Source organism: Eulemur rufifrons, chromosome 1 (assembly GCF_041146395.1).
Source record: "Eulemur rufifrons isolate Redbay chromosome 1, OSU_ERuf_1, whole genome shotgun sequence".
In the NCBI taxonomy this organism is placed as follows: Eukaryota; Metazoa; Chordata; class Mammalia; order Primates; family Lemuridae; genus Eulemur; species Eulemur rufifrons.
The window spans coordinates 17550502-17556978 of NC_090983.1; the positions used below are offsets into that span (position 1 = coordinate 17550502).

Here is a 6477-nt window from a genome sequence, read left to right on the forward strand (position 1 = left end):
TTTCCTCTACCCACCCTTTCAATGTTAGTGTTCCTCTGAGTTCAGTCTTCTCACTTTGCCTGGCAGACAGTAAACACTCAACTAGTGGCAGCTGCAGGTATTACCACACTGTCTCCCAGAGCAATCTCTTCCATTCCATGACTTCAACCACTTCCTACATTCTCAAACTCTTATCATCACTGAGACCTCAGAAGCTCCAGGCCTACACAACGACCACCTGGGCCTTTCTACCTGGATGTGCTGCTGCACTACCACTCATACAGTCACTAAAATCAGAAACCTAGGATCATTCTACACTGTTCCTTGTCCCACTCTCCCACATCTACGCTGCCACCAGATTTTGTCAATTTTATCATCTTTAATATCTCTCTCTATTCCAATTACAGCAGCCATAAAGCCTTCATCATCTCTAGCCCAGACCTCTATGATAGTTTTCTCATTAGCTCCTTGTCTCCAGTCTAAAATCCTTCCTATTTAAGCCACACACTGACACTATAGTAATCTCAAACACAAATCTGATGTTATTTTCCTGCTAAGTATCTTTTTGTAGTTTTCCTGGAACATACTCTTCAAATGATTTTACTTCTGAATCTCCAAAAGAATTTTCAAAGCCATGTATTCCTTACACATACTAAAGCTGATATCTAAAGTTTTTCATCACAAGTTGAAACAAGTTTATTTTATTTTATTTTTAAAAGTTTATTTTTTAAGAGGAGGTAGAAAATATTAAACATCTTATAAAAAGGAATAAGTTAAGGATTAACCAAATATTTTATGACCTGATTTTATAAAATAGGTTTTGACTATAAGAGTCACACTTAAAACTAAAAGAAATCTCTTAAAAACTTTTATGCAAGTTTTATCTAAAATAGCTTACAAGACCCATGTTCCCCCCAAAACATTCCAGTTACATTTAATTGTTGTGTTCTTCGGAATTCAGAATAATGCAACATGGAACAAGCTTCCCTCTAACAGCACTGCATATTAGACAAGAAGCCTTCTGGGTTTGGGAGGTAACTTAAGTCACTAAAGGAGGTTTACCTGAAATCATTATTCCAAAATATTCCTCGTTTGGCATCTAAGGAGATTTTTACACTTACTTGGGTCAATACACCATAATAAAATGTAGGAACTACAAGGGATCTGCACCCCTCCTCTTTTTTTTGTTAGGGCAGTTTTAGAAGAGTTCATTTGGAAGTTGAAGGTCTAGAAATTTATTCATCTGAAGCTATATATGCAGGTGCATCCCTTGGAAGAGTTGGTCCCTGATTCCCCCGGTTTGAAAACTACTGCTCTGGAGGATACAGTTCTAACTCAGCAAAACATCCAAGGCCCTTTGTGATCTAATTCCTATTAACTTCTCTATTCCTATTTGTCACTGGATGGCTCCCTCTAAACCCAGCTCAGGTCTGCCAAACTGTTTCCAGTTCTCTTTTCAGGACTTACTGTAATTTTTCTTTTCTAAGGCCATTATTATCCGGAATGTCCTCCCACCTCTTTATTCCCAGAAAACACCTGATAATTTTCCAAGGCTCAGTTCAGTCCAATCAATAAGTAGCTGGTAACTTTCTGGGCACCAAGGGGTGCCTTTAATGCAAACAGAGTCTCCTATTTACTGCAAGGAATGGAAGGATGGGATGGAACACTATCCCAAAGGGTCCCGCAGATGCTTGTTGATTGGCTAAATCAACATGTGCTGAAGTTAAGGAAGATGTGATGTGGACTCTCTGAGAAAGCAGGGATGATTTCATGAAGGATTAAAAGATTTCCTAGATCCAAAATGGGAATGTGAAGATCAGGAGGAATGGGAATAATGTAGTTTTCCAGCTAAGTCCGGGTTAAGTACCTCTCTTCTAGTCTATCAGAGCACATACTACAGTATGGCAAATACTTGTTTACTTGATTAAAAATTTCCCCTAGACTGTAAACTCCGTGAAAACATCCTTGTCTTATCGCCACTGTATCCCCTTAACGCCTTCCATAGTACCCTGGCTTTTTAAATATATGCCGATATTTATTAAAAGTTCTTTAGTGATCTGTTCAGGATACTCACGCAAATCATAAAAAAAGATATTAAATAAAAATAAAAATTAAAAAAAAGTCCTTTAGTGAATGATTAAGGAATGGATGAATGGGTGAATGAACAGTTAAATTCCACAGGATCTAAGATCCTGTTTGAAAGTATTTCTTTATAGATACTTTGGGGTGGGGAAGTGAAAAAGTAGGTATCCATGCTAAATTCGGCTATGAAGCCGAGGAGGAGCTTGGGCTCACACCCAGGCGACAATTTAAACCGCAGCACGGCGGGACAGAGGAAGCATGGAGGCCAGGGCGAGAGGATGCTGCAGGGCTCGGGCACCGAGAGGCGAAGCCGACTAAGTTCACCGGGCGTGACCGAGAGGGAAAAGGGTTCCAAGAAGGCGAGAAGTCTCGGCTAGTGGGGAGGCCGTGGCCCGCTAGCCTCCCGAGGGACGGAGGGGTGGCGGGCCGGAAGCGGGGCTGGGGCGGGAGTGGCCGGAGGGCTGACTACCCGCGCGAACGGACCCAAGCAGAGGGAGGGGCGAACGCGTCGGGCCGGCGGAGGGCCCTAGGTCGGTTCCCGGGATCGGCAGCCACACTCACCTAGGGGTCCCAGCTTCGCCCCGGCTCGGCGCCGGCTCCGCGCTGCTTCCTCCCTCGGCCTGCTGGGCGAGCGGGCGACCTCAGGCGCCCCTAGCAACCACGCACCGCCACGCGCCCCGCGCGCTCAGCCACAGTCGCCGCTGCCGCCTGCCACTCGCTGCGCGCGCCCCCAGCGGACAGCTCAGGGCCTGGAAGGGGCGGGAGAGGCGAGCGGGAGGCAAGGGCGCGGAATCTCAGGGGTTATGGGGCCTGGGGGGGCGGGCCGTCAGCTGCGTGGCGCACGCGCAGTCCCTTCCGTGCCGTGGAACCCGCGAGCGGAATTCTGGGAGATGTAGTAATCCTGAGATTAAAGCCCTGAAAGGCTCCATTCTGGGAATCGAGGACTCTCCTTTTCCACCCTGGTTTCACCTAACCTCTATGGACTCTTTCTTTAGCTGTGCCTCAATTCGCTCTTCTGAAATCAAAGAGCCTAAGCTCTATTAAAGAATTTCCAGTGAAAGCCTCTGAGTTTGACCCCAGGAAAGGGGAGATCACCCTGATTCACCCTGCCTCCCTACAACTCACCATCTCACTAACCCCAACCCACCCCACAGGGCAAAATTACAACCACTTGCTTTAAGGGCTTCAAATGTGAACTTTAGAAATGCTAGCTCAATTCATTATATCATTATTTCTCCAGGCAAGACAGATAGTGCTCCTGTCTCAAATGTCCCTGGATTTGGAAATCTAAAGGGAGCTGGAGGGTGAAAGGATCTTTTCTAAACAACTGACTACAGAAATAAAGGAGGAAGAGATGAAACTAATATGATGAAAGCAATCTGGACTAAACCAAGTATCTCAATAAATTGATTTAGGCAACAGTCGTGGATGGATGCTGAAACAACTAGAGGACTAATGGGGAAATTTTACACGGGAATGATGTGTCATCACCTGTGTGTACTAATCAATCTTAGATCATGAAACAGGACAGCTATGCATTGTGTCTCCTGATGTGATGCAATTTGAATTACAAAATATTTATGAAGTACAGTGTATTTTGTCAAAAAAATTTTAAGTGAATTTAATCAAGTTTTGGCTGCAACTTCCAGTTTACAGGGAATAAAGAGAAACAATTAAATAACACTATAAGAAAACAAGCAGACAAATCCATAATGTGAGCCAATGTACAGCATGAATGATCTCCTCCTTCAACAATTTCAGGGTATAAAAATGGGGGAAGAGGCCAGGTGCGGTGGCTCACACCTGTAATCCCAGCACTCTGAGAGGCCGAGGCAGGTGGATTGTTTGAGCTCAGGAGTTTGAGACCAGCCTGAGCAAGAGTGAGACCCTGTCTCTACTAAAAAAAAAAAAAAAAGAAAGAAAGAAAGAAATTAGGTGAACAATTAAAAATATATAGAAAAAATTAAGCCGGGCATGGTGGCGCATGCTTGTATTTCCAGCTACTCTGGAGGCTGAGGCAATAGGATTGCCTGAGCCCAGGAGTTTGAGGTTGCTGTAAGCTAGGCTGATGCCACGGCATTCTAGCCCGGGCAACAGAGTGAGACTCTGTCTCAAAAAATAATAATAATAATAATAATAAATGGGGGAAGATGTTGTAGATTATAAGAGAGTCAAGAGATTATCAAATGCAATGAGCACATCTTGTTTGGATCCTGATTCAAACTGTAAAAAGACATTTTTGAGACTATGGAGAAATATGGACTGGGGATATTAAGAACATAAACAATGTTAAGAAATCATTATTAATTTTGTTAGTTATTTTAACAAGCTGAATGGTGCCCCCCCAAAAAAAGATTTATCCATGTCCTAATTCCAGGAACCTGTAAATATTACCTCATATGATTGAAGAAATTCAGGAAATGCCATCCCAAAATATGACACTTTAGTATGGTGATTATTTGGACTGAGGACACCTGGGAAACAGTAGATACAGGCCGGGATTTTCTCTGAGCTTCTTCTTATCTGCCTAAAAATGGATCCTCCAAACTCAATTGTCATGAATCCCCTCCCAGAGAATCTTACCAACCAGGGAAAATTAACTCAGGTCACAGGAGAGGAAACTGGAGGTTGATACCATGCCCAATCACCTATTCTCCTGAGGGCTGCTCTGAGATAACTTTTATTTCCCATTTTTTTTTTGTTTGTTTTTTTTTTTGAGACAGGGTCTTGGTCTGTCACCCAGGCTGGAGTACAGGAGCCCAATCATAGCTCACTGTAACCTCAAACTCCTGGGCTCAAGCGATCCTCCCACCTCAGCCTCGTAGAGTGCTGGGATTACAGGTATAAGCCACTGTGCCCCTGAGAGGGGGCAGTGGCTTACATGTTCAAAATATATTCAAAATCTGACTACTTTTTACCACTCCACTGATACCACTGCAGTCCTCATCCAGGATACCATAATCTCCTGGGCGGATTAATTGTAACAGCCTCCTAACTGCTTGCCCTACTTCCCACTCCCCACAGTCCATCTGCAAGAGCAGAATGAAGATGATCCTTTTAGATGTTTTTAGATCCTTTTAGAATGTAAGGTAGATCACATCATTCCTCTGTTCAAAACCCTTCAATAGGTGCCTACTCCATTCAAAGTAAAACCCCAAGTCTTCACCAAGATCGACAAAGCCGACAATATCCCCCACCCCCCATTACCTTTCGTTCCTCGCTCAGTCCAAACAGGCTCCTGTAGCTGCTCAGGCACATGGGGCATGCTTCCACCTCAGGGCCTTTGAAGTGATCAATCTCTCTGCCTAGGCTTTTCCCTCAGATGGCTGCACTGCTCACTCCCTCACTTCCTTCAAGTCTTTGCTCAAATGTCACCTTCTAGTGAGGCCTACCTTCACCATACAACTCAGCACTCCTCATCCCCCTTTCCCTGTTTTATTTTTCTCCAGAGCTTTTATCACTGTCCTACATATTACATAGAATTCACTTTTTAAGTTTACTATCTCCCCTACTAGAATGAAAACTCTATGACACATAAGCACTGTTTTAACTCCAGTGCCTAGAATAGTATCTGGCACATACAAAGGACTCAATAAATATATATTGAATTGAATTGAAATAATCTGGATAGGAGTAAATTATGGTAGTCCCTACAAAAGCATTTTTGCTAAAGTGTAAACAGAGTGGGCAATGAAGATGACGACTAAGCAAAATTCCTTATAAAAATAAGGGCATCTTGTCTTTCATTTCTAAAACAATTGGAATTTAAAGAAGGGTAGAAAGGAATCTCTTCCTTTTATGCATGGAGAAATCAGGGCCCTGGAAGCTTGTCGTAAGCCATCCATGAGTCAAGTTTAAGCCTTCCAGTGTTTCCAGTTAGATTACAATTCTAATGGGTCTGCCTAACACCCCTTTCTGGTAAATTGTAAAATCTCCATAAATAACTGCCCTTCTAAACCAGCTGGGATTCCCTATAAACATTAAAACTCCACTATAAATTAAAACTAGTCACTAGGCCTGAGGTGTCAAAGCAACCACATTTATCTGTTTAATCCTACCCTTTCCTATTTCAGCTCCACTGGCCTTGGCTTGAAAGCAGGTGACCACATGTAGCTCATTTAAGATGGACGAAGCTGGAAGGCAGGAAATGATATAAATAAGGCCCTAAACCAGGATCTTGTACGAACAGGACACCAGTACTTCCAGCACCACACAGAAGCTAAAAGAGGGGCTGAGCTTCCCAACCCCTTGCCCTGGAATCTTCAAGTATGGTGAGGCATAATTTTTATTAAAAGAGTTTACAAACAGAACTACCAAAAAAAGAAAAAAAGATATACTCCCCACTTCCACTCATGGATAGGAATGTTGGCTAAGGCTGGACAACCCCTCAATAACAGGGACTGATGGCATTTATCC

General features: G+C 43.4%; 1 protein-coding gene across 1 annotated transcript in view; it reads right to left on the reverse strand.

The window, feature by feature from the left end:
• TTLL4 (tubulin tyrosine ligase like 4) overlaps positions 1-2780 on the reverse strand; it is a 36763-nt gene extending 33983 nt beyond the window's left edge. Inside the window, exon 1 of the mRNA XM_069478610.1 lies at positions 2623-2780. The gene's annotated coding sequence lies outside the window, so the exon portion shown is untranslated. The remainder of the gene's footprint in view (positions 1-2622) is intronic.
• Positions 2781-6477: the final 3697 nt, after the last annotated feature.